Here is a 27088-nt window from a genome sequence, read left to right as displayed (position 1 = left end):
ACTTTTACAAAGGGTTAAAAAACAGCAGGACTCATTTCCACCTCCTGGGTGTTGAATTTCTTATTCATGTCACAGGAGACATGTGGTTACAAGAGGACATGTTTGTTAATTAAGTGGGAGTGTGTATAATCACCCTTATTCACAAGGGTGATTTTTAAAAATATGGGTGTGTGTGTGTGTGTGTGTGTGTGTGTGTGTGAGGTTTCTTCACAGCAAATGTTTGCAAAGCTCTTGGAGATCCATGGAAAGAGGTTGCTTGGCCAACCCCAAGAATTATTAGAAATACAAGCTTTGCTGTTGTTGGCTCTACTCTAGAAGACTCTTATTATATAACAAGTGCTTGCATTTATAAGGGGCACTGTACAGGAAGTCTAGGGTGTATTATGACTTCAATGCATTGCCCGTCTGTCAATGTCTAAAGAGTCTTATATATGGTCTCAGTCTGCAGTGTGTTTAAGACATTTAGACATTTTCCTCTCCCTTTTACTCTAGTAGAATCAGGCTGAGCTTGTGTTATATAACACCACTGTCCCACTCTGTAATGAGCAACTTCTAAGGAGGAGGCAGCAGGGGGAAGAAAGCCACCTGGCCTTTGCCAACCTCTCCAGGCTCTGCCAGTGCACCTGCAGAGAGCTCTGAGAGCTCGGCCTGGAAGAGAGACTGGTTATTATGTTTCATTGCGTGAGATGACACAGTGCCTTTCCAGGACAGGTTGGACTGAAAAAATCTCTGCCTTTATTTCTTGGCCAAATTTTATCCAGGGTCTCCCAAGACTTAGGGGATCTTTAAGCAGCTGCCTCATTGAACCCCTGCCTTTCACTCTCACCTCAACTGCTTTGAGAAATTTGATCGACTCAGACAGAAACACGAAATATTCATAAGAAGCTTTCAGTGAGCAGTGTCTCAAGCGCTTGCAGGGCTAAACTGGGGAAGTGTCACATGTTGGTTTTACACCTCAGTAGCACTTGTGCATGGTCCGTGACCGACCCATTGGTGTACTAAATCAGACTGAAGTTTCATCAGTATGCTTTGAGTATAAGACAAATATCACTCCCTCTCACATTGCCTGCTATTGCTAGAGTAGGAGAGGTTATCAATTAGGGCCCTTTCTGTTGAGACAGGAAACCCAATTCAAATTGGTTTAAGTGAAGAATGAACTGTATTGAATCAACAAAAAAGCCCAAGGCTAGCTGGCTTCAGGAGTGGGGCTTCAAGGCTCAAATGAGGTCATCAGGGCTTGGTCTCTCTCCATCTCTAGGCTCTGCCTTCTGTTTGATTGGCTTCATTTTAAGCCTCCATGTTGTGGGCCCCAGTAGTTCCAAACTCCCCCTTGTGGTGGCAAGATGGCAACAACAGTTCCAGCCTCCATAGTATAAAGCAAGGGTCAACACATTTTTTCCATCAAGGTGCCAGAGAAAAAAGATTTTAGGCTTTGTGGACTGTGTGGTTTCTGTTGCAGCTACTCAGCTCTGCTATTATAGTGTGAAAACAGCCATACATAATACATAAATGAATGAGCATGGCTGTGTTTCAATAAAACTTTATTTACAAAAACAGACAGTGGGCTGGATTCAGCCAGCCAGCTATAGCTTGCCTACCCCTGTTAACTACATAGAGTTGTTGTTGGAAAATGGCTGCTCAGCGGGGGATGTACCTTCTGGCTTCTCTTGTAATTGAATATGGCCATATGACTGAGTTCTTGCTAAAAGAACCTAGGTGGAAGTTATGTGGACCCTTTCTAGGTCAAAACTTGTAATAAACAGGTATGCCCCTCCACATTCTTTACCTTCTGCAGCTGAATGCAGATGATGAAGAAGTTTTAGGAGTGGCAGAGCCACAGGGTAAGGCAGTCTGATTCCTGAATCACTGTGTGGAGTGGACCCACTTAATGACCAGGAACAACTGCCTCAGACTGTTACATGGGAAGGAAATAAATTTCTATTGTGTTTCAGTCATTATACATTTTGTATTTATTTTCAACAGCAGTTTACTTACCTTAAGTAGTAAAGAAGTCAGTGTCAGAAAGAGTGCTAATGTATGAAATAATCATAATATGTAGCACTCAGTAGTCGTGCCATGGGAAGCAAGAAAACAGAATAGGCTGCAGAAATGGTGACCTGTGTTATGCCGTGGCAAAATAGTTCTTAAAACTATTTGGAAGGCCAAGCAAATATCTGCTGTCCCTGTAACTCTAGAGAAAGCCATTATAAAGAGGTAGAACATTGTTGTGTGTTACAGTTGAGTTATTTGCTGCTTATCGCACTTTGTTACTAGAAAAATACATTCCCTGGCAATAACTGGCCAGTTTATAAGCAGAAACAAAAGAGAATAAACAGTCCCCAAATTTGGAAAAACCTATTGATTCTGGACACCCAACTGGAAATAAACTGAATCAGAAAACAAAAAAACAAAGACCAAAAAAAAAACACCAAAACCAAAAAACACAAACCCAATTGCCCTCCTATAAAAAAAAAAAAAAAAAAAAAAAAAAAAACTTTGAAGGGAGAAAAGCCCATTAAGAAATCTCAGTTAAATATAGCAACTCAACTCTGCAGCAAAGGGCTCCTTTCCACCCAGACCTATTGTTCAGATGATCTCAAGGTGGCTGCCATTAAATTGAGAGAAATCTATGGAGACAAGGAAGAAAATAATCTGGGCTTCAGAACTAGGTCTAGGAAAGAACTTTGGGTGTGGTTATTGGCACTTGGAATTTACTGGAAACAAATAAACGAGAAACTTTCTATTTTTGAGGGAATTGTATTACAAAAAAAAAAAAATCACAAGCTTGGATGAAATAATCTTTGATTGGTTAAGCCTGACCCTTCCGTCCTAAATTTGTATGAGCAGAAAGTGAGCTGTGTTAAATAAAATTTACAGGAGGCTGTTGGCTTGGACTGAGCTCCTGCACTGAGCTCAGCAGACTAAATCAAAATGGAGTCACTCATACTAAAGTTCCACGTCACCAAACTGAAATTAAGTTGTTTATGTGACCTTCCAAAAAACCAGGAGAGAGAAAGGGATAACAGTTAAATCCCCAAGCAGGCCAGTTTTAGCCGACGTAAGAAAGTCCCCTCTGCACCAGCCTGGGCAACAAAGTGAGACCCTGTCTCTACAAAAAATAAAAAATTAGCCAGGCACGGTGGTGTACATTTGTAGTCCCAGCTACTTGGGAGGCTGAGGCGGGTGGATCGCTTGTGCCCAGGAGTTTGAGGTTGCAGTGAGCTGTGATTGCGCCAAAGCACTCCAGCTTGGGCAATGGAGCAAAACCCTGTCTCAAAAAAAAAAAAAAAAAAAAAAAAGAAAGAAAAGAAAAAGAAAAACAAAGCCCCCTTTGCTTTAATCTTTACCCTTTACCAGAAATGTAACTTTGAGACAACCAATCCACATTTTGTTTCCTGTGTCTGCTTTCCTCAGCCCTTTTCTGTCTATAAAACCAACCTCCTCTGCTTGGCTCATCAGAACACTCACTCTATTTTATGGGATGAAGTGATGCCCGATTCTAGAATTGCAAATAAAGCCAATTAAGACTTTTACATTAAATTTATTGTAATTCTGTATTTTGACAGCTCTATAAAGGGGGTACAGTCTTCAAGGAGGACACTCCAGAAGTGGCTAAAAATAATAATGGACATAGAACGATACCCAACAGGGTAGACTAAGGGGCCCTAAACAAAAATAGACAAAAAATTCTTCCCAGATAGCAGATTAAGGACTAAGCAAGGAATTTATCTCCCCTGCCAGGCAGAGGGTCTTTACACTGTTGGCCCAGCAGAATTCCATCATGTTATTAAGTAAGTACTGTGTTCTTCTCATTTTTCTTTTTTTTCTGAATGGGAGTCTTTTTGCAGTTATCAGGTCTTGGGTCCACCACAATACAGTGGACATGTGTTAGAGGGACAGGTAACTGGTCTTTGAGTTCATTAATTGCTGGACCAGGAGGAACCGCATATAGACCTGATTAAGAAGACATTGTGTCCTCAAGCATCCTGGACTTTGAGGTGGATGTAGTGGCTGAATGGGACTTTGGGTTTTCTTTCTTGAAGAGGGCATGGGTGTAGTCTCCATGAGGGAAGAAGGATGCAAATGGACAGTTGGCATACAGGAGGGTGGACTGTGATAGACTGATAGCTGTTTACTAAAAATCCATTTCCTTTTCATCCTGAACACAGTTAGACCACACGTTCCTGGCTGTACAAGCATTTAGGTGTGGCTTCATGATTGAGTTCTAGCCAACAGAATGTGAGTGGAAGTGATGTGGGTCGTTTCCAGGCCAAGAAGCCGGTGTGTCCTCTCCTGGCTCTCATTCCCTTCCTGCTGGTTGAATACAGATAATCATGAGGCCCAAGACCCTAAGGAACAGTGCAGCCAGGAGTCGGAAGGAGCCTGGGTTTCTGAATCATCACATGGAGGGGAGCTATCTTCAGCTGGGAGAGCTGTCTTCAGTTGGATTCTGGGTGAGTGAAAAATAAACTCCTATTGTTTTTGAGCAAGTATAAAGTTTTGTATGCTCATTACCACAGCTTAGTTTATTTAATTAATATAAGAAGCAACATGATCTCTTTTTTTTCTGTGTGTGCTAAACATGTTCTCTCTCTATAGGCTGGCTTTTGTTGCAATTCTGCATGTAACTCAGTTGTTAGCTGGAGCTTCCCTTTCCCATAAGGTCTAGGTGAAATTGGAATGATGGCCTTATCATATGGGTATCTAAAGCTTTCCCAAGATATTTCTGAATTCCCAATGGAGCTTCTGTTTTCTGTTTTTAAAGATTCCTTTCCCTTTTGAAGTCTTCAGCTCAAATGGTCTCTCTCTGTCTCGCTCTCTTTTTTTTTTCCTTCTTCTTTTTTTACAGACAGAGTCTTTCTTTATTGCCTGGGCTGGAGCGCAGTGGCACAATCACAGCTCACTGCAGCCTGGAACTCCTGGGCTCAAGCAATCCTCCTGTCTTGGCCTCTGAAAATGCTGGGATTACAGGTGTGAGCCACCGTACCCGGCTGGTCTCTGTTCTGTTCCACCCTTTTTCCTTTTCTTTTTTTCCTTTGAGTTACACACTCATACATATATACTTTTCACTCACCCAAATTATTTATGAGAGTAAGAGATTGTGGTGAGAAATTGGTGAGGAATAAGTAGAGGAAGGGCTTACACCCACAGGGGTGCAAACCTCAAATGAAACAGACGTGTCACAACCCTGAAGTCACCTACCACTAGTGAGTATCCCTGGCCCTTCACTTCACCTAGCCCCAACTTTTCTGCTTAGTTTTCATTCTTCTCTCTCCCTTTATTTGTCATTTTTCCCTTTACTTGTACCAAGAGCCAGACAAAAGCCCTTGGATATTCTGGAAAGACTAACAAGTTGGTACATTGGGAAATCTAACAATTGGATGCTTTTTCAAATTGCTACTTGGAGGGGAGGCAGAATCCTGCCTGGGGTACAAAGCAAAGTAGGAGGACCACACTCAGCCTCTACTCTGTCATCCTGAGCAATTCAGCTCTGGCCCCAATATGCACAACTTACTAAAATAGAAGAAATGTGTAGAATAAAATAGAATAAATGGATTTTGCTCAACCCACCCTGTTTAGAGGTTTTTTTTTTTTGTTTTTTTTTTTAAAAAAAAAACAACAACTATCTGTTTTTATGCAATCATGTCCCTGGGGACTCACCCCAACCCCATATGGCTTATCAAAGTGTTCATTAAAAATGTACCCTTCTCTTTCTGAGTTTTGTTAGCCTAAATTTTCCAATTTTCTTTGCATTTTTAGTGACATTTAAATTATCCTAATGAGGTTTCACTACTGCTTATAGATTGGCATTCCAGGTAGGTCTACCAGCTTCCTCCTAATATAGGATTGCTCAACTCTTTCTCTACATTTTAGGAGAAAAACCGAGAAGATTTCTTCTTTATCTCCAGTGGAGCGTCTTTTGTCCTTCTCTCATGTCTTGGCATCAACTTATGTTTGTTATTGACGGATTTCCTGAGCAGCTTATCATGGTACTTTCCCATACAAAGATAATTCTTTCCCTAAAATAAATTTAGGTTCTAACTGGTAATATCATAAAAGCTTTTTTTTTTTTTTTAAACTTGTTTCATAAGTACTTGATAGAATGCAGTCATTTTAGCCCTGGAACTAAATTAACTTTCAACTCCAACGAAGTTGTCATGTACAGTTGCATAGGTTGTACACTAAGCCACCCTAGGGAGCATCTTTTACCTATAGTCTATGTCACTGGTAATTTCTTTTTTTTTTTTTTTGAGACGGAGTCTCACTCTGTCACCCAGGCTGGAGTGCAGTGGCGCAATTTCGGCTCACTGCAACCTCCGCCTCCCAGATTCAAGCAATTCTCTCTGCCTCAGCCTCCCAAGTAGCTGGGATTACAGGTATGTGCCACCACACCCGGCTAATTTTTTTTTGTATTTTTTTTTTTAGTAGAGATGGGGTTTCACCATATTGGCCAGGCTGGTCTCGAACTCCTGACCTTGTGATCCACCTGCCTCGACCTCCCAAAGTGCTGGGATTACAGGTGTGAGCCACTGTGCCCGGCTGTCACTGGTAATTTCTAGAGTTGTGTAGTCCACAACCATATGTTGTATAGTCCTGTCTCAAGGACCACCCACCATCCAACTAACTATTAATCTCAATGGCCAAATTCCAAATTTCTGGAAGAAAACATTTGGTGGTCCATTTTGGGCCAGTTGTCCACTCTTCTCCAATCAGATATGCTCAGATTGGGAACATCATGTTGTAGGCACATAGGTCCAGAGCCTCACTGCCTTTGGAGAGCCCATCTAGGGGAAGTGGGAAACTGTTCTCAGAGAAGGGGTTGTATGAGAAAGGCAGACATCTCAAAACACGGCATTACCAAGGGCCAGTGATAAAAAAAAGAATAGTCCAAAGGTATATCGAATATAATCTAAGCTGATGTTTTTCAAACTATGAGGTATGACCCATTAATGGGCTGTGAAATCAATGTAGTGAGTCATATTTCTAAACAACATAGAAATGAAATAAAAGAGATTAGAGATTAGGAAATAGCAGCATGCAACCCACCTAGTAAAGGTAAACTAGTATATAAAGTGTGGATTGTCGTGCAACATGATCAAAAACCAAACCAAAGCCCAAACCGTTTCACTCCTATCTGCCTGCCCACAGGTTTGATGCAGGTGCCCAAGGGACATTTATCTGAGAGGATCTTTCTAGGCCTTGTCTCCCTCACTACTCCTGTGATCTTGCCTTATTTTCTTTGCTGAAACTTTGTTTTGAATCTGATTCCTGCTCCCCATTCATTCAGGTCTCAGACTTTCTTTCTCTCAGCTCCATGTCCAGGCCCAACTCTGGGAAGTTCAGCCTGGTTTGACTCCCCAGTGCCCCAGGAAGTGAAAGTTGAAAAAATTATAACACTGTGAGTTGCCAAGCCCAGGCTTCCTTTGCCTCACTTACTAGGAAATCGACCCCTTCTTTGGTTCCTGAGCCCACCCTTATCTTGGCAAATGGTTGGTTGGAGTCTCCAGCCTGCAGAAGTAGGACCTCAATTTAGTTGTGCTCATCTGAGCCCAGTATCCCAATGGTATGGGGTATGTCCCAGAGGCTTGCTTGCTTCCTGAACTACAGCCTATGGCTACCTTTGCCTAATTGAAACAATTGAGCTTTTGCTTAAATTTTCTGCTCTGTAGTCTCTGTGCTACAGTTTTGTAAGCCAGTGGTCCTGGAGACTGGACAATGTCATTAACATCTCCCTCTTCCCATTGATAGACATAGGTTATGTCCCTTGTCTGGATGAACCCATGAGCAGAATCCTGCTGCCTGCCTGTCTTCCAGAACCCCCTCCCACATGTTGCCCATGGAGATCACCTTACAAGCTAGCTGGGGACAACAGTTTTCTGTATCAGGCATGTACATGCGACCACCCTCCTCCTACTTCTCCCACTCATGGATTCCTTCTCTGGATCTATGGGTTTATTATCTCTGGCTTCCTATACCTGCTTCCTGTCCCTTGATTTTGATGTAGTTTGGATGTCCTTCTCTGCATCCATGGCCTTAGTTCTCTTACCTCCTTTCTCTTTTGAACTGGCCAAGCCTTCGAGGGATATCTACAAGTTCTTCTAATAATTTCTCTTATATAGGGTTGCTGGATTTAACAAATAAGAATACAGGACACCTTGTTAAATTTACATTTCAGCTTAGCAACAAATTTACATTTCAGCTTAGCAACAAATTTACATTTCAGCTTAGCAATAAATAATATTTGCATGTCCCGTGCCATCTATGGGACATACTTCTATTAGGAAATTATTCACTGTTTATCTGAAATTCAGATTTAACTGTGTATCCTGTTTTTTTATCTGGCAACCCTACACCTACAGTTCCTTGCTGAGGAAATGGCCTTAAGCTCTTTATGCACAGGTAGGTGGTCATGCTGTGTCCCATACGACCCCACCCCTACCCCGTTCGCAGCATCATAGCTAACTGGATCAGGAGTGAGCACTTGACCCAAGGTCAGCTAGTGCATAGGTTGGCCCACAGTCTAAAAAGTAGCCTGGTGCAAGACATTTGCACCAGAGGGAAATAGTGTTTAAGTGAACCAATCAGAGGTTCTCCCTCAGGAGTCAGAGAGTAAGAGAGAGTGAGAGAATCAGTTGGTAGGAAGAACAAAAGCCAAAGATACATAGAGAGAAAAAAACAGTAAATAGAATTCATGAAGTCGTAGAAGTCCTGAACAAGCAGCTCTATGGGGAGGGAAGAAGGGTGGAAAGGACTCGGTCAGTTGCAACAGGAGCAGCTGAAGTAGAAGGAGAGAGAAAGGAAACAGCGGAGGCATGGTAATGGTAGGACGCCAGGGACCAGTGAGCACCAGATCTGAAAGTCCACAAGATAACCTGCTGATTCGACTACCAGCTTCCAGACCCCAAACCAAGAACAAAACTCCCTAAGACTCCCAAACTCCCTATGCTGGGCCACGGATTTTTTTCTTTCTGTGCAGTCTGGTGGTTTAGCTTGGTTCACACGAGGGCCTACCAACTTGGCTGAGCTTTCTTATTTCTATTTCTATCATTACAATGAATCTCCATAATTTCTGGTGTGAAGTTAACCTAACCTAGAAGGGAAGCACTCTTAGCTTTGTTTGTGTTGTTCAACACACCATCCAGGCGAAGGGGACCCACCCCACCCCGTCCATCTCTCACGGCCATGCATATCTCCAGATACTGATACCTGCTGGAACTGACCTGGAACTTCTGACCCTAGGCCTTATAGCACTGCCTGCCCGTATGACATCTTGGTTCTGGAATCTTCCTGCCCTCACTGACCTAGTGCCTAGCACAGTGTCTGACACATGCTTGGAGAACAATGACTATATGCACAAATGCAGTCAAATTCATCTCTTTTGGCTTGAGTGGTTGTGGTGGAGAGGAGATAGAAGCCCTGAATGTGAGTTCTGGCTCTGCAACTTCCTCACTACATAACCATGGGCAAGCTACTCAAATCCTTTAAGCCTCCATTTTCTCCTCTGTGAAATGAGGATGGCGTTATCTACCTGTTAAAGCTATTGTTAGGTTTAAAATAGCAGACATGTGAAAGCCTATATATAATAGGCCCTCTGAAAAACTTTACTGCATCTAAGTATAAGGAAGCTGCATTTTGTTAGGGTTGTACTTTATGAGACCTCAGATGAGTAGAAAACAAATAAATAAATCTCATGATATAAGGTTCCTCTTGGCAAAGGATGGCAGCCATTTATGTTGGCCAGCTGGCAAGAGAAGAAGCAGAGTTTATAGTTCGCTGGGATTGCAGGTCAAAAATCTTGCAATTTTGGACAAATTTTTATTTTTAGATTATTTGGATTCTTTTCTTTTTTTTCTTTTTTTTTTTTTTGAGATGGAGTCTCGCTCTGTCATCCAGGCTGGAGTGTAGTGGCGCAATCTTGGCTCACTGCAAGCTCCGCCTCCCAGGTTCACACCATTATCCTGCTTCAGCCTCCTGAGTAGCTGGGACTACAGGTGCCCACCACCACACCCAGCTAATATATATATATATTTTTTGTATTTTTAGTAGAGGCGGGGTTTCACGGTGTTAGCCAGGATGGTCTTGATCTCCTGACCTCGTGATCCACCCGCCTCGGCCTCCCAAAATACTGGGATTACAGGTGTGAGCCACCACACCCAGCTTGGATTATTTTCAAAATTTCAAAAAGATGAATCTTTATTACTACTTTTGTATTAGTCTCTTTTAAATGTACTTAAATCAAATTTGCTTAAAATACCCCTGCCCCCAATTCCATGATTTGAGGGAGAAGAAGATGAAAAATGTACTTTGTGATACAAAATGGATGATTCTTTATGGTCCTGCACAGCTGCATGTTTCAGCATCACATTAACCTCTGGATCTTCTCAGCATTCACTCTGGAATTTTTAAAATGTCATAACAGTGTACTTTCAAAATAATATCCTTGTGCACCCCCTCCTCCCCAATCGTGTAATATTGTCAGGATGTTTTATCTGGTGCCATATATCCTGCACATGACAAATCCATTTCCCCAAACAAACCATCGCATATGTCCACACTGTCTATAAATTTTGAATCCTGACATCAACACTATTACCCTCTGACGTTTGGATTGGCCTGAGTTGTGCAAAATTGAGGGGGTGATGTTTTTAAGGAATGGGGGGATGTCACTCTTTTCTTTCTGATGGGTCCCCTCTGGAGAAAGTGATGTCAGGAACATGCAAAACTTAACCCTGCTGGAGAAAGCCCCAGATGCTCTCCCCAGGGTATCCGGAGATTAAGCCGGCCAGATCTGTAAGCATCTCCACCTCTGGGGGTGATAACAAGGTCACCCTATACTTAGGTTTGGCTTTATAATAATACATCTGGCATCAATAGAGATTCTTTCTTTTCAAAGTGCTTTCCTATTTATGATCTCATTTTGCCCTTGCAGGAGGAAGAAAGGGAGCTGGTTAGGAAGCAAACTTGAGTTTCCCATGCTCTGTGGCTGAGCAAGTCACTTCACCATTCTCAGGTTCAGTTTCTCCATCTGTGAAGTGGTATTATAAGGGCTGTTGACTGCTTAGGGTTGTCTAAGTGCAAATGTTGCTGTGCGTTGGGCAGGGAATACTTAAGGAAGTACAAAAAGCCATAGACAGAACTGCACTGTGATGATAAAAGTCATTTAGATGCTCTGGAAGTTGTAGAGCTGGAAGGAACTTCAGAAATAATAGTAAAGAGGTTTCAGTCTTTTATCTTGTGAAGATGCACAGATGAATCGTGGGCAGGAGCAGGACACATTACTTTGGTGGCTCAGATTTTTGGTCTCTCACTTTAAGAGGCACCTAAACTGTAAGCAAAATGCCATCGCTGGCATTGGCTCCTTCTCCACCCCACTCTCACTCACTCAAGAAAGCATACCAGAATGTTAGTGAGAGAGGTTATTATAAGGGTGACCTTGATCACTCTAATTTATTTTTCAAAAATGCAAACTCAGGATTCTCACATGGAACAAAACCCTGACCCAAACCGACTTAAGCAAGAGTTGATATTTATTGACTTGTGAAATTAAAGACTATCCAGCAGTAGATGCTTTAGTCCTGGCTAGATCCAGTGGATCAAATGGTTTTGTCAGAACTTAGACTATTTATTCATCTCTAGGTTCTGCTTTTCTTTGTATCAACACTGTCAGACAGAGTCTTTTCATGAGTGATAAATGGCTGTTGGCAGGCTTCAGTTTGTATCCCCAAAGCTTAGCACCCTCTGTGAAAAGAGAGCTTTCTTCTCCCAATAGTTTCAGTGTTAAGTTCTAAGATTAAGACTCATTGGACTGACTTGGAATCACTGTCCCCTATCCTTGAATCAGCCACTGTTTTCAGGGCAGTGGGATATGCTGATTGCCTAGGAATACATCCTCTCTCTCTTTCTTTCTTTCCAGGATGGAAGTGGGGATGGAGGTGGCATCAGCCTCATTTGAACCACATGGACTAAGAGGGGCTATGGGGGTATTCCCCAAAGGAAGACTGAGGGGCGTTACTAGAAAATGGGAGAATGGAAGCAGAGTGGGCAAAACCAACAGATGTTCCCTATAGTAAATAAAAAACATGGACAATTATTAGAGAGCAAGTACTTATAACATATATGGCACATGGGGTTGTGACTCACCAGTGTGTTAGCACAATATGGTCAAAAACCTCTGATCCAATTCAACCTACTCATCTTAACGATTTTATCAGCATTTAATAAGTTTGTTTTGGCCATAATGTGTTATAGTTTTGTTTGTGGTTTTGACACCTCATTAGAGGTTTCATCAGTGTAAGGAGCCAACCTAAGAGCTCTTCTCACAAGTTTCCCAAGAGAGAAATTGCCCCTCCAAATGTGAGGAGTCCCACTTTATATAGATAGCATCCACACTTCTTGCAGTGGAAAACAAACCTTATAAAATGTAATACGTTTGGTTTCCTAACTTTTTCATGACCCGGGGTGGTAGAAGGAAGTGCAAGTTTTATCACTTGGATTTAGAGACAAGGAAATTGAAATGGAGAGAGAATTGGGCTCACATGCAGGCAGCATGTCTAGCTGCCTCCATAGTGTGATCTGAGGCACCCCACGAGGCCTATGATTACTGTAAACCTCTAAAATAAATAAAAAATAAATAAAACAATCTCTGCCACTGAAGTGCTTCTTAATGAGATGTGTGTAGTTTAATGGGATCAAGGCATTGGATCACTTGAAGGACAATGTATAATTAATGCGTTTTTACAAGTTGGTTCAATTCAACAAATAGTTATTGAGGATCTACTACTAGTTCTATCACTGAGGATGTTTTGGTTACAAGTACAGGCATACCTTGAATATATTGCAGGTTCAGCTCCAGATCACCACAATAAAGTGAATATTGCAATAAAGCTAGTCACATGAATTTTTTGGTTTCCTGATGCATATAAAGGTATGTTTACACTTTACTATAGTCTGTTAAATCTACAATAGTATGATGTATAAAAATGTACATGCCTTAATTAAAAAATACTTTATTGCTAAAAAATACTGACACAGAGACACGAAGTGACTACATGCTGTTGGAAAAATGGTGCCGATAGACTTGCTTGACGCAGAGTTGTCACAAACCTTCAATTTGTGAAAAATTCAATGTCTGCAAAGTGCAATAAAATGAGGTATGCCTGCAATAGCAAACCCCATTTCAACAGTCTTAACATATAAAAGGAATTTATTGACAACCCCAGTGATAAGGTGACCTTCAGGTGAGGCTTGATCCAGAAGTTCAACAATGTCATAATACCAAAGATCTAGTTCTTTCTCCTTTTCTTCTCAGGCTCCCAGGTATTTGCCTCATCCTAAGACTGGCTGCCTGATGCTCACAGGGTGGCTGCCAGAATGTTCTGAGAATTACATGCTTCCTTATTTATACTCGGGATGAGAAAGCAGCTGTCCAAGGAGTTTTAAGTGTGAGACAGTTCCTTCCCAGGCATCATCTCCTCACATCTCCCTAGTTCAAGCTGGGCCACGTGCTGCCTATTCCTAAACCAAACTTGGTGGCTAGGAGGAGGGGATGTGCTGAAAAGCAAGGATCATGCCTGACACCACCTTCTCTAGTGGCATATGGGCTGTGGGGAGAGGGGTCTTGTCTGAATGAGAACCTAGGTACTGTTAACAGGAGGAAGGGAAATAAATGCAAAACTGCCCCTCATTAGGAGCTGAATCTTTGTCAAAGAGTAGAATAGTAATGAATACTTGTAAATAGAACAAAGGAAATCAAGTTTCAAGGGCAGAAAGAGAGAATAATTTTAATTTTGGACATGTCGAGTTTGAAGTATCTGCAGAATATGTGGACAATGCTGTTGAGGAGTAAGTTGGAAATAAGGACCCAGGACTCAGCTTTGGGATGGTGCTGTTGATACGGTGGTTAAAACCACGACAGGAGAGGCCGGCAGGTTCAGGGCAAGCCCCCCTGGCTGGTGCAGGGAGGGTGAGTGGAGCCCTGACACTGCATGATCTGGGTTTATGAGGGAAAAGGAAGGGGGTCCCACGGCATTGGAAAAGTGAGGAGAATACCGTATTAAGAAGGCATAGGGAGAGGCCGGGTGCAGTGGCTCACGCCTGTAATCCCAGCACTTTGGGACGCTCAGGCGGGCAGATCACAAGGTCAGGAGATCGAGACCATCCTGGCTAACACGGCGAAACCCTGTCTCTACTAAAAATACAAAAAATTAGCTGGGCGTGGTGGCATGTGCCTGTAGTCCCAGCTGCTTGGGAGGCTGAGGCAGGAGAATTGCTTGAACCCTGGAGGTGGAGGTTGCAGCGAGCCGAGATTGCGCCACTGCACTCCAGCCTGGGCGATAGAGCGAGACTCTGTCACAGACACACACACACACACACACACACACACACACACACAAAAGAAGGCGTATGGAGAAAAGCAGTTCATGAAGTGGCGAGGCATTGTCTCAGAGGTAAGATGAGGCCTTAGCTTTTTCTGTTCAGTTTGGCCACAGGTAGGTCCCTGGTGGTCTCTGTGGAGGGATGTGGAGTGGTGGAGGAGGAGTCAGTGAGGGGAGGGTGGGAAGTGATGAGGCTGAGGATCTCACCCAGCAGAGCCTATCTCTGAAGGCCCAGGGGAAAGAAAGAGAGGGCAAAACTCAGAGAAGAGGGAAGACACTATTTTTTTTTCCCGAAACGGCTTTGAAGATGTTAAGTACTTTTTGTGCCAGGCCACCTAAACTGATGATGCCCCTCTCCCTGGACAAGGGAGCAGATGTGTACAGAGAAGGTGGGGCCTGGGATCTGCTACAGATGATGTACTACCATATATAGACCCCAAATACTTCCTTCCTGTTATAGTTAGGATATTTTCCCCTTCCCAAATCTCATGTTGAAATGTAATCCCCAATGTTGGAGGTGGGGCCTGGTGGGAGGTGTTTGGATCATGGAGACGGATCCCTCATGAGTGACTTGGACCATCCCCTTGGTGGGATAAGTGAGCTCTGGGTCTGACTTCACATGAGATCTGGTCATTTAAAAGCGTGCGGCATCCCCGCACCCCACTCCCAGCGTGCTCTCTCTCTCTCTCTTTTGCTTTTGCCATGTGAAGTGCTTGTTCTTGCTTCACCTTCCTCCATGATTGGAAGTTTCCCCAGGCCTCCCCAGGAGCAGATGCCAGCACTATTTCATGTACAGCATGCAGAACCATGAGCCAATTAAACCTCTTTTCTGAGGTTTACCCAGTCTGAAGTATTTCTTTATAGCAATTCAAGAATGGCCTAATACACCCCTCCTAGACTGGATAAGGACGATGTCACCTTGGGGTGCCTATCTGTAATGCACTCAGGTATCCAGGTACCTTCCCACTCTTCTCAATGACCCTGAGCCAGCCCAAGGACATCTTCCAGTGGCAGTTTGGGCATCCTGGGTGGTAGCAGGTATCTCCATTGCACTCTATTTTCCACCTCACCCTGAAGGAAGGTACAAGTGCCCCTTCAAACGCCATACAAAGACCTTCCAGAGTGCCCAGTGTGCAGATTGCCTGTTACAATGTCCAGCCTCCCCAGACCTTCTATCTTCACTTCTATCTTTCTCTTGCAACTTGACCTTCATCTGTTTTGAAATCCCTAATTGACCTGGGTGGGCATGGGCCTTGGGAGGATCTGATGAACATTCTTTTTATTTTCTCACTCACCCCTGCCACGAACATTCTTTAATAGGCCTTAGTCCCTTTATCTCTTCTTTTGTCTTCTTGTCTCAAGGGCCCCATTGCTTCTTTCTTTCTTCCTTCCTTTCCTTCCTTCCTTCTCTTTCTTTCCTTCCTTCTTTCTTTCTTTCTTTCTTTCTTTCTCTTTCTTTCTTTCTTTCTTTCTTTCTTTCTTTCTTTCTTTCTTTCTTTCTGTCTGTCTGTCTGTCTGTCTGTCTTTCTGTCTGTCTGTCTGTCTCTCTCTCTCTCTCTCTCTTTCTTTCGACAGAATCTTGCTCTGTTGCCCAGGCTGGAGTGCGGTGGTGCGATCTCAGCTCACTGCAGTCTCCGCCTCCCTGATTCAAGCAATTCTCCTGCCTCAGCCTCCCGAGTAGCTGGGACTACAGGCGCACGCCGCCATTCCTGGCTAATTTTTGTATCTTTAGTAGAGACAGGGTTTCACCATGTTGGCCAGGCTGGTCTTGATCTCCTGACCTCAGATGATCTGTCTGCCTCCACCTCCCAAAGTGCTGGGATTACAGGCATAATTAAAGGCCTGCCCCTTTCATTTCAATCTGTTCCTGAGTGTCCCTGCTGACCCTGTCCTTCACTGCCTGTCCCAATGGGAAACACCCAAGACTGGAGGGCAGGGCCTAAGGACAAGCTGCAGGGTCGGGGCATGTCAAAGGTTTTTCTGCTCAGCTGCTTCTCTTTCCCACTGTGCTGTTCCTTACTACTTCAGAGAGAAAATCCCAAAGAGGGTGTTTCTGCGGCGGCTTGGCGAAGGGAGGAGAGAGTTCATGGGTTCTCAGGAATGCTACAGTTAATGCCTCTAATTAACACCCCAGGCGCTTCTGCTAGGCTGCACTGCTGCTTTGTAATCATCTCTCTGCACTGTGCCTCAGACATGCGCTCTGGAACTGTGAGCGATTTGGGAGGTGCAAGAGGATTCCAGGAAATGGCAGCAAGGCCTCAGAGGAGTTTAAGTATGTACTTGGCCAGGACAAAAGTCTGTCTTCATCTAGGCTCTAGGTGCTGACTTCTGTAACAGGGGAGCTGTTAACTTCTTCCTGGGAATCCACCTTCTACCCCACATGCAAAAGCAGAGCACCATCCACTCAGGCCTCCAAGTGCTCCAGGCCTTGTATTCCACCTCTGCCTACTTTGAGCCAGCAACTGATTTCAGCAGGAATTCATTGAGACCGACATCCTCTATGCTCAGCACTGTGTGCCAATAGTATGGCCACACAAGTAGATTTTTTCCTGTTTCTCTTTTCTTATGCTAATGGTTCAGCTCTAAAGATAAGACTTATGTAAGTAAAATAAGCAGAAGATCTATTAACTTCGTATTCAGTTCCTGAAGGAATACAATCAAGGCAACACAGGGAGTCGGTATAAGGTAAAGTTGTGTTCAATATGGTAGCCACTAGCCACAAGCACCTATTTAAATGTAAATTAAAGAAAATTAAATGAAATAAAAAATGTAGTTTCTCAGTCATACTAGGCATAGTAGGTGCTCAACAGCCACATGTACCTAGTGGCCACTACATGGGTAAATGCAAAATTAACCTCACTAGAGAAAGTCCTATTGGACAGTGTTGGCTTGCAGTAATAGAGGCCAACTTCAGAGTATAGGTGTGGCTCCACCTGGGACTGGAAGTATAGCAGAATTAGATAGAAGAAGAGGGAAAGGGAAAGGGTCTTCCAGGTGCGACAAACGGTGTTCAGAGATTGGAATGAACCTGGCATACCGGGCCAACACTCAGCGGGAGAGGACTAGCTGGAGTAAAACATTCCTTTTGAGGAACTGAGAAAGGCATCATCACTGATGATAACAGGCACAGAGAATGCAACAGAAAAGCCCAACCTCCTCCTCTCAGTTCTCAATTGAAATTGAGATTGATGGGATTCCCATAATCCCACCCTTCACATTTACTCCACCCCATCAAGAGGACAGGGTTCTGATTCAACCTTGGGCTTCTGATCTTGGGGGGTGGGAGCTTGGAGTCATAACTAATTATCTGCTCTATTTGAAAACACTGCTGGGACTGGAATGTGTTGGGGACCTGAACCTGTAACCTGTGACCTTCCTCCCCACTCGAGCTGGCCTTTGAACCTGCTTTGTCACTGAGAAATGATGAAAAACTCAGAAGTCAGACCCACATGAATTCAATTACTGGCACTTCTACTCATCAACCAAGTGCTCATAGGCAAGTAATTTAACTCTTCCAAACCTCAGTTTACCCATCTACAAAATGGGGATGATAATAGCACTGGCCTCACAGAGTAGTTATGATGGTTCAATAGGATAACAGTTGCAAGGGGCTTGGCATAGTTCACAGCAAAATGAAATGAATAATCTATTCATTTTGTTACTCCCCTATCACACTGAAGCTGTTTGCAGGTTCACTGCCATTATTGTATCTGCTTCCTTCTGAATTAAAAATTTTTTAAATATAATTGAATCCATCGGTTTTTTTCTCTAATGATTTGTGTTCTTTTTGTCTTATATAAAAAAATTTTCCCTACCTCAAGATCTTAAAGATTGTCACCTATATTTTCTTCTAGAAGTGTTTTTAAGTATATTTTTAATTGTAGAATAATAAACTTACAAGGTGCACAGATGATAAAAGTATAGCTCCAGGAATTTTCATAAAGTCTGCACATCTATGTAAGCAGACCCAGACTAAGAAAGAGAATAATCAGAAGCCAGGGAGCATCACTCAGGCCTCCTTTAGTCACAAGCCCCCCTAGCCAGGGTAAGTATTAATCTGACTTCTAATGTAACAATTTAGTGTTTCTTGTTTTTGAACTTTATAAAAGCCTACAGACGCAGCATATACTCTTAGGTGTCTGGGTCCTATTTGTGTGATTCATTCACACTGTGCATACAGCCATAGCTTTTTCATTCTTATGGTTTTATACTTTTCAACTGTATGGATAGACCACAATTTATTTATCCATTTCACTGTTTTTAGACATTTGAGTAGTTTCCAATTTTTGACTACAATGAACAGTGCTGCAATTGTATGTGCCTTTTGGTGGACATATGTACATATTTCTGTTGGGTGTGCAGGCTCAGGAGAGGATCATTCCTCAATTGTTACCATAGTCTCCAATGTCATAGCAGGAAGAAGGCTTGGGGTACATCCAGTCTGCCCTGTTTCAGAGAAGGGGGATACGGCCCAGTGTGGACAGTGATCTGCTGAGGTCCTGCAGCTCACATGTGGCAGAACTGGGTATCCTAAGAGCCAGAACCCTTAATTTGTCCTGCTTTTCTTCCAGTTCTGTACCAGTACACCCCTGCTCACCTCCTCCAACTCCTCAACCTAGGAGCTCCAATTAAGAAAACTGTAGCCCCTTAGGGCATTTACAATATTGCTTTCCTTTTTCTTTTCCTTTTTTACAGACATGGCCTCACTCTGCTGCCCGGGCTGGAGTGCAATGGCACAATCACAGCTCACTGCAGCCTCAAACTCCTGGGCTCAAGTGATCCTCCTACTTCAGCCTCCTGAGTAGTTCGGACTACAGGCATGTGCCACCATGCCTGGCGAATTAAAAAAAAAAAAATAGATATATGGTCTTGCTATTTTGCCCAGGCTGGTCTTGAACTCTTGGCCTCAAGCAGTTCTTTCACGTGGGCTTCCCAAAGCACTGGGATTACAGGTGTGAGCCATCACACCCAGCTTAATACTGCTTTCTCAACTCAGCTTCAATTTTCCCTCCTTTTTGGTCAAACGTTCCCTAAAAGCCCAGAATACCTCCATGCCTTTTTGTTTCAAGTCTGCTATAACTATTGTCCTCCATGGTCTTCCCTGAACACCTCCTACTGCCCTACAACATCTCCTTTTCATTTTCAGCATAGCTGGTAGCTTCCTTCTCTAGGGCTCTCTAGCCTGTCTGGTATGTGGTATGGACCTGTCTGATAATTCCATTACACTTATGATAAAAGCCCCTGCCCTCACCTGGCTCCTTGACAGCTGGTGATAATGCATGCATGACCCACCAACCATGGTTTCTTCCATTGGCTATCGTGGACTTCCTTGGATTTATAATGTCCAACTGTATTGCTATAATCCTAGGGTGTGGGAGGCAGCATGGAAAGGGGAGAGATGCTGCAAACCTAGCTGTAGAAGTGACCTGCCTAGGCTGGGCTGGGTCCCCTGGGCCAGGCACTGCTCCCGGGCACTGGCACATCCCACCCAGGGCAGCTCTTTCTTCTGTTCAGTGACTTTGTCAACTTTGGTGCTGTTGAACCATCAAGACATTACTGTGAGGGCCCACTCCTTTACCTCCTTTAAATGTTAGGCTTCCAAAGAAGCCTTTCCTGACACTCCTACATAGATGACACTCCACTCCACTTCCAGCAACCCAATTTCCCTTCCCTTCATTTTTATTTCTCTTTAACACTTATCACTGCCTTACATGCTATATTTTTATTTTATTGCTTGTCTTTTCCCACTAGAATGTAAGCTCCACATAGGCCAAGATTTTGGTTGATTTTGTTTTTTGCTCTATTGCTGCCAATTAGACAGGTGCCTGGCATATTGGAGGACTAAAAAAAAATTTGCTAAATATGTGAATACATTCAGAAGTTATCTAGAATTGGTGTCTCGGTCCTGCTCACCATCCTTTTTAGGTCTTCAAACTCTAAAGCGTTGATCTTACCCTCTTTCTAAGGCCACATGACATTACCTAGATATTTGCCACATAAAAGATCTGCTTGCAAGTGATTTTTATTTGATGAGGGGGGAAATTTCTCCTTTTTTACTGCAACACAAGGTCTGGCATGTGAGTTGCATGGAAGAGGACAATTCAGCTGAATGGTAGGTCAACTTTGGCTGAAGCCGGAACAAAACAGCCCCCAAGTTTGACATCCATTGAGTGTTCTGCTGCCAGGTAGGGGCAGGGCTCAGTCATTGTTGACTCCCTTGTGATGCCACTGAGCATAGTGCCTGGAACATAACAGGTGCTTAATAAATATTGCCCAATCCAGTCTTTCTCATGTACTTCATTCACTGCTCTTCTCAGTCAGTTGAGTTTTGCAAAGAAATGGTTCTTTCTCCAAGTCGGTATATCTAGACTTGAGGAATCTCAGCTCCTTGGAGAAGGAAAAAGTCAAGTATTGTGGGCTGCATGTGCTATCTACACATTCATTGTCGTATTAAATGAAAGTGAGAATCTCACATGTGCTGGGAATTGTGCTAAGCCCTAAGAATGTAGTGTGGGAACAGGACTGGGATAGGCCCTGCCATCACGGAGCTTGCTGTTGTGGGAGGCTGGCACGGATGACATTCATAAGGCCAGGAGGGCAGGGAGGGCTTCCTTATGGAAGACATTTCACCTGATCCCTGAAGAAGAGTAGAAGATATACAGGTGAATGGTAGGTCGACTTTGGCTGAAGCTGGAACAAAACAGCCCCCAGGTTTGACATCCATGGAGTGTTCTGCTGCCAGGTAGAGGCAAGGCTCAGTCATCTTTGTCTCTCTTGTGGTGCCACTGAGGATAGTGCCTGGAACATAATACATGCTTAATAAATATTGCCCAATCCAGTCTTTCTCATGTACTTCATTCACTGCTTTTCTCAGTCATTTGAGTTTTGGGAAATTGCATAAAGGAATATTTTTCAGCCTTTAAAAAAAGGAGGTCCTGCTATTTGTATCAACATGGATGAAACTGCAGGACATTATAATAAGTAAAATAAGCCAGATACAGAAAAAAAAAATACTGCATTATCTCTCATTTTATTTGTGGAACCTAGAAAAAAAGAAAAAGTCAAATACATAGAAACAGAATTAAATGGTGGTTATGGCAGGGGGCAGGAAGATTAAGATTTTTTAGAAAATAGTTGCCAACTTGCTGGCCGGGCACGGTGGCTCATGCCTGTAATCCCAGCACTTTGGGAGGCCGAGGTGGGTGGATCACGAGATCAGGAGATCGAGACCATCCTGGCTAACACGGTGAAACCCCGTCTCTACTAAAAATACAAAAAATTAACCGGGCATGGTGGCAGGCACCTGTAGTCCCAGCTACTCCGGAGGCTGAGGCAGGAGAATGGCATGAACCTGGGAGATGGAGCTTGCAGTGAGCCGAGATCGTGCCATTGCCCTGCAGCCTGGGCGACAGAGCGAGACTCCGTCTCAAAAAAAAGAAAGAAAAGAAAATAGTTGCCAACTCATAAAAATAAAGAGATTTCACACCACCCCCTCCCCCAAATCTGTTAGTGTCGGACCTGTGGTTCCTGCTTAAATTTTTTGCATTATTGGGGCGGAGGTATTGGGGCAGAGGTAGTGTGTAGAGGGGCTCATTCTGAGGATGTGCAATATCTTCAGACTGTGGAACAGGATGTGCAACAGTCCTGAGGCACAAAGGAAGGTGAGACAGGGTCCCAGAGAAGGTGCATGGATGAAGCGGAGGGTTGGGCAGAGCCTTGCCCAGCACAACAGCTTAAGGTTTTTAGCCTTGGAAGCCTGTTTGCAGTTTTCTTTTATTGTTTATTTAAGGTGTACAACATGATGTTTTGATATACATAGTGAAAATCTCACATAGTTACCCTTTTTGTGTGCGTGTGTGGCAAGAGCACCTAAAATATATTATTTTAGCAAATTTCCAGTGTACAATATTATAATTGTATTCCTCATGTTGTATATTTATCTCTAAATGTATTTATCTTGCATATCTGAAACTGTGTACCCTTTGCCCTAAATATCCTCATTTCCTGCCCCCTGCCGTAACCACCATTTAATGCTGTTTCTATGTATTTAACTTTTTCTTTTTTTCCAGGTTCCACCAATAAAATGAGAGATAATGCAGTATTTTTTCTTTCTGTATCTGGCTTATTTTACTTAGCATAATGTCCTGCAGGTTCATCCATGTTGAAACAAATAGCAGGATCTCCTTCTTTTTTTTAAGGCTGAGTAATATTCCCTTATGCAATTTCTTTATCCTGTCAACAGACAGGAGTTGTTTCCATATCTTGAGGCTATTTGCAGTTAAAGGGCACTGGAAACTGGTGATTGTGGTGTATAACATGAGATTTTTAATCTATTACTTTTTTCTTCTTTACTTTACACCCACATGATTCCAATCCCCTCTAACTTCAAAGGAAGGAAGGAAGACCTGGTTGGTGACAAGGTCATACAATAACAGCTTTTTGTTTTGCTCTCTTTCCATTTAAGAGTAGCTCCTCCTTTGTTTGAAGCTGCTGGAAGGTCTCTTTGTGCCAAAGAGCTGGGGGAAGCCATGGGAACAGGTTGTTTTCACAGCTGTGCTGAACTCCAACTCAGAGCTGTCCATCCCACTGCTCACACACTCGGGCAACTCTGGCGAAGAGGGAAAGGATGTAAGTCGTGCCCTCCCACATGTGTTCTGAGCTCATTTGTCTCTGAGCCTCACCCAGGGGCCTCTTAAGCTCTGACTATTAAGGAGTGAGCCAAGGCTGCAGGAAAGGTGACTCTTTAGCATAACAGTAAGGCCTACCCCATGGGCAAATCTACTCTGGTGTCTGCAGGTGCGCCTTGCTTTACACAATAAGGGCATTGACAAAACCCTAGACTGATGGGACCACATGCTGGCCAGGGCCACCACCTCCTCTTGTGGAGGAGGAAACTGCTTTCTTCATAAGTTTAGTGAACTAGATGGTCTCCAAAGACTCTTCCAGTTTTGACCGTCCACGGTTTTATGAGGATGTATAGATATCAGATTTGTAAAATGCACTGTGGGAGCTCTCCAGGAATAATAGAGTCAACGTTTATTGTGTTCTTTCTGTGCTCTAGACAGTGCAAAGTACTTTTCTTGTGTTCTTTCTTTTAGTCTTCAGAATAGCCTTCAGAGTCAGGTATCCTTTTTCCCACTTTACAGACGAGGCTTAGAGAGAAAAAAGTAAGTTGCTCAAGATCTTACAGCTACTAAGGTGCAGAACAGGCATTCAAGCCTTGATCTATTTGACACCAAGGCTTGTGGTGTTAAATACCTGTGGTAAGGTGAAACTCCTTTCGGTGTCTGTGACCCAACTGCAGATTAAGCTTTGGTCACCTCCAAGGACTAAGAGCTTGCAAAGGGCCAAAAAATGTGCAGTATGCTTTTCACAATCAACACATGAATGAGTCCAGGTATACCAGCTGACAGAGAACTTCAGTATGCAGAGTGCTTTGCTCCACAGGATCTGTTGGCCTGGGATCCACCGAGGCCTGTAGGTTACCACGGTGCACACTACCAGTTAGCAATTGACTAGGAGAGCTGCACAGCAGCGTGAACTAAATGGCAATTTACGCAAACAAGTAAGGCCCAGCTCTTCACACTTGGCAAAGTGAAGGGCTTCAGCTCACAAGTCTGCATGCCATTCCCACACCTACCCTTTGGGGAGACATGTGCTCTGATGCAACATGCTTTTTTTGTTTTTTGTTTTTTTTTAAATCTGCAGAGGCCTTGCTGCATCTGCTGCTTATTTTGTGAACTTAGGCCAAAGGCAGGCCCCACAGAGTCCCCACAGCCTCCTGCTCACCCTGCTGCTTCCCTCACAAGCCCTGCAAGCCTGCAAAGATCTCAGTTGCCAACCAGTATCTGTCTGTCTGGTGTCTATCTCTCTCCCTCTCTCTTTAACCGGGACCAGGTGGGGTGGGGGTACTTCTACAGAGAGCAAATGCATAAACACCTCATATATGTCTCAATTACCTGGAATAAGGGTCCCGAATTAAAATACTTTCAGGAACTAGGCAGGTGACATGATAAGAGAGGCCCACTGGATGGGTACTGGGAGGTACTGTTCAACTCTAGCCTGTTGCTTGCAAAATTTAAGCAGGAACCACAGGTCCAATGCTAACAGATTTTTGGGGGGGCGGGATGAAATCTCTTCATTTTTTTTTTTATTTTTTGAAACGGAGTCTCGCTGTGTCACCCAGGCTGGAGTGCAGTGGCATGATCTCCACTCACTGCAATCTCCGCTTCCCGGGTTCACGCCATTCTCCTGCCTCAGCTTCCCTAGTAGCTGGGACTACAGGTGCCTGCCACCACGCCTGGTTAATTTTTTGTATTTTTAGTAGAGATGGGGTTTCACCATGTTAGCCAGGATGGTCTCGATCTCCTGACCTCGTGACCCACCCCCCCTTGGCCTCCCAAAGTGCTGGGGTTACAGGCGTGAGCCACCGTGTCTGGCTGAAATCTCTTCATTTTTATGAGTTGGCAACTATTTTCTCAAAAATCTTAAAATACTTGCTAAATACATCTATGGGCTAGAATCAGCCCATGGTACCCGGAATCACCTAATTCTCTACTCTGTTGTATATATGAATGCAGCCCTTGCTCTTGGAATTATAATTGCCCCAGTGTTTGCTAAGCACAGCTGGCTGAGAGACTATAGGGTGAACCGATCAGAGGAATAGAGGGGAATCAGAAAACCTGGGTTTCAGTCTCTATCTGGGTTATCAGTTCTCTAATAAGCAGCTGTGTGGCCTTGCTCACATGAATCTTGGTTTGGTTAGAACATCTTTATCTACAAAATGAAGGCATTGATGAAGGAATCCTTAGGGCCCCTTCTAGTTCCAAAATTCCATGTCTATGCCTTTAAATGATTGAATTACTTTATTTTGTTTGTATCTAAAATACCTAGGCTAGATACTTAGAGACTTTGGCTTAAGTAGCACTGTGGTAACAAATCTGATTTACAAGAGTGAAGGGACCCTTGAAGTGTGATTTTTCCAATGGAGTCCTTAACAGGAGAAGCTAAAGAAGGGTTCACTCTAAAATTAAATGCCACTCCACTTCCCCAATGGCAAAAGCAATTAGGAATTTCATTTGAAATCTGGGGACAGTTGATGGAAAAAAGAAAACAAATATATCAATAAAGAGTAGTAAGAATGGGCATTGCTGGTGGGAATGGTGCAGCCACTTAAGAAAAAAACAGTTCCTCAGTTATGCAAAGTGTTAGGCATAGAGTTACCCTATGATTCAGAAATTCCATCCTAGGTATTTATCCAAGAAAAATGAAATCTACCTACAAAAAAACTTATGCACAAATGTTCTCGCAGCATTATTCATAACAGCCAAGAAGTAGAAACAACCTAAAAGTCCATTTGAATGGATAAGTAAAATGTGGTACATTCATACAGTGGAATATTATTCTGCAAAAAAAGGAATGAAGTATTGATGAATGCTACATTACAGATGAATCTTGAGAACACTATGATAAGTGAAAGAGGCCAGTCACAGAGGATGATATGTTGTAGGATTTCATTTATCTGAAATGCTTGGAAGAGGCAACTCTATAGAGATAGAAAGCCCATTAGTGGTTGCCTGTGGCTGGGGAGGATGGGAAGAAAGAAGAGTGATGCTAAAGGATATGAGATTTCTTTTTGGGGTGATAAAAATGTCCTAAAATTGGCTGGGCACAGTGGCTCATGACTGTAATCCCAGCACTTTCGGAGGCCAAGGCAGGAGGATCACCTGAGGTCAGGAGTTTGAGACCAGCCTGGCCAACATGGTGAAACCCCGTTTCTACTAAAAATACAAAAATTAGCCGGGCATAGTGGCAGACGCTTGTAGTCCCAGCTACTTGGGAGGCTGAGGCAGGAGAATCGCTTGAACACGGGAGGCAGATGTTGCAGTGAGCCGAGATTGCACCACTGCACTCCAGTCTGGGCAATAGAGTGAGACTCTGTCGCAAAACAAACAAACAAACAAAAACAAAAAACAAAACCCTAAAAGTGCCTGTGGGGATAGTTGTAAAACTCTGAATATAATAAAAGACACGAATTGGACACTTTAAAGAGGCAAATTGAATGGTAATGTGAACTATATCTCAATAAAGCTGTTTAAAAAAGAAAAAGTAAGGGTAAAAAGTTATTAAATTGAAGGAGCAGATGAAAAACGAAAGGTTAATGAGAAACTAAGGAAAAGAATATATGTGACTAAGTTATGTTACTAACACATCTTTTAGAACTACTCATTGTATTTTGAGAAGGGGCTGCTTTTAGCAGGCAAATTGTGATCAGAGAAAGGGATGATTAACAATAATAAATAGTGATTTTCATTCTTGGATATGGTCCTAGGCACTAATTGTTTTTCTGAGTATTTTTATGCACTGTTTTGAAGCTCAGGCAGCCTGTTACTCTGTTTTTCAGCTCCAATTGTTTGAGTTTGGCAGATTTGAGTTACTAATGAGGATGCATTATGGCAAGGGACACTCATGACATCAGTACACACAGGGCTGCCAGAATTCTGGGGGCTCTGCCAAGCCCCAGTGAGTTGCCCCATGCCTTGCAAAATCCAAATTGCAAAACAAGAAGAGTGAGGACTTGCTAGTTGGTGTTAAATTTGGGGAATTCTATGTTTAAGTGCCAAAGGTGAAACCATTCTGACAAGAAGTAGTTACCTTAGCTTAGTTGCAAGGGCAATTTCAGTGAAGTTGAAATCCAGGCCATGCTTTGTCAG

At 43.3% G+C, this 27088-nt stretch overlaps 1 long non-coding RNA gene across 1 annotated transcript; it reads left to right on the top strand.

The window, feature by feature from the left end:
- Positions 1–8357: 8357 nt before the first annotated feature.
- Positions 8358–12572, top strand: LOC100937134 (uncharacterized). Its single transcript, XR_008510615.2, has 3 exons — positions 8358–8400; positions 10931–11011; positions 11915–12572. It is a non-coding gene; the product is annotated as an uncharacterized LOC100937134 (long non-coding RNA).
- Positions 12573–27088: the final 14516 nt, after the last annotated feature.

The sequence above is a fragment of the Pongo abelii genome, chromosome 8 (genome assembly GCF_028885655.2).
Source record: "Pongo abelii isolate AG06213 chromosome 8, NHGRI_mPonAbe1-v2.0_pri, whole genome shotgun sequence".
NCBI lineage: Eukaryota > Metazoa > Chordata > Mammalia > Primates > Hominidae > Pongo > Pongo abelii.
This window is presented reverse-complemented; position numbering and strand designations above follow the sequence as displayed.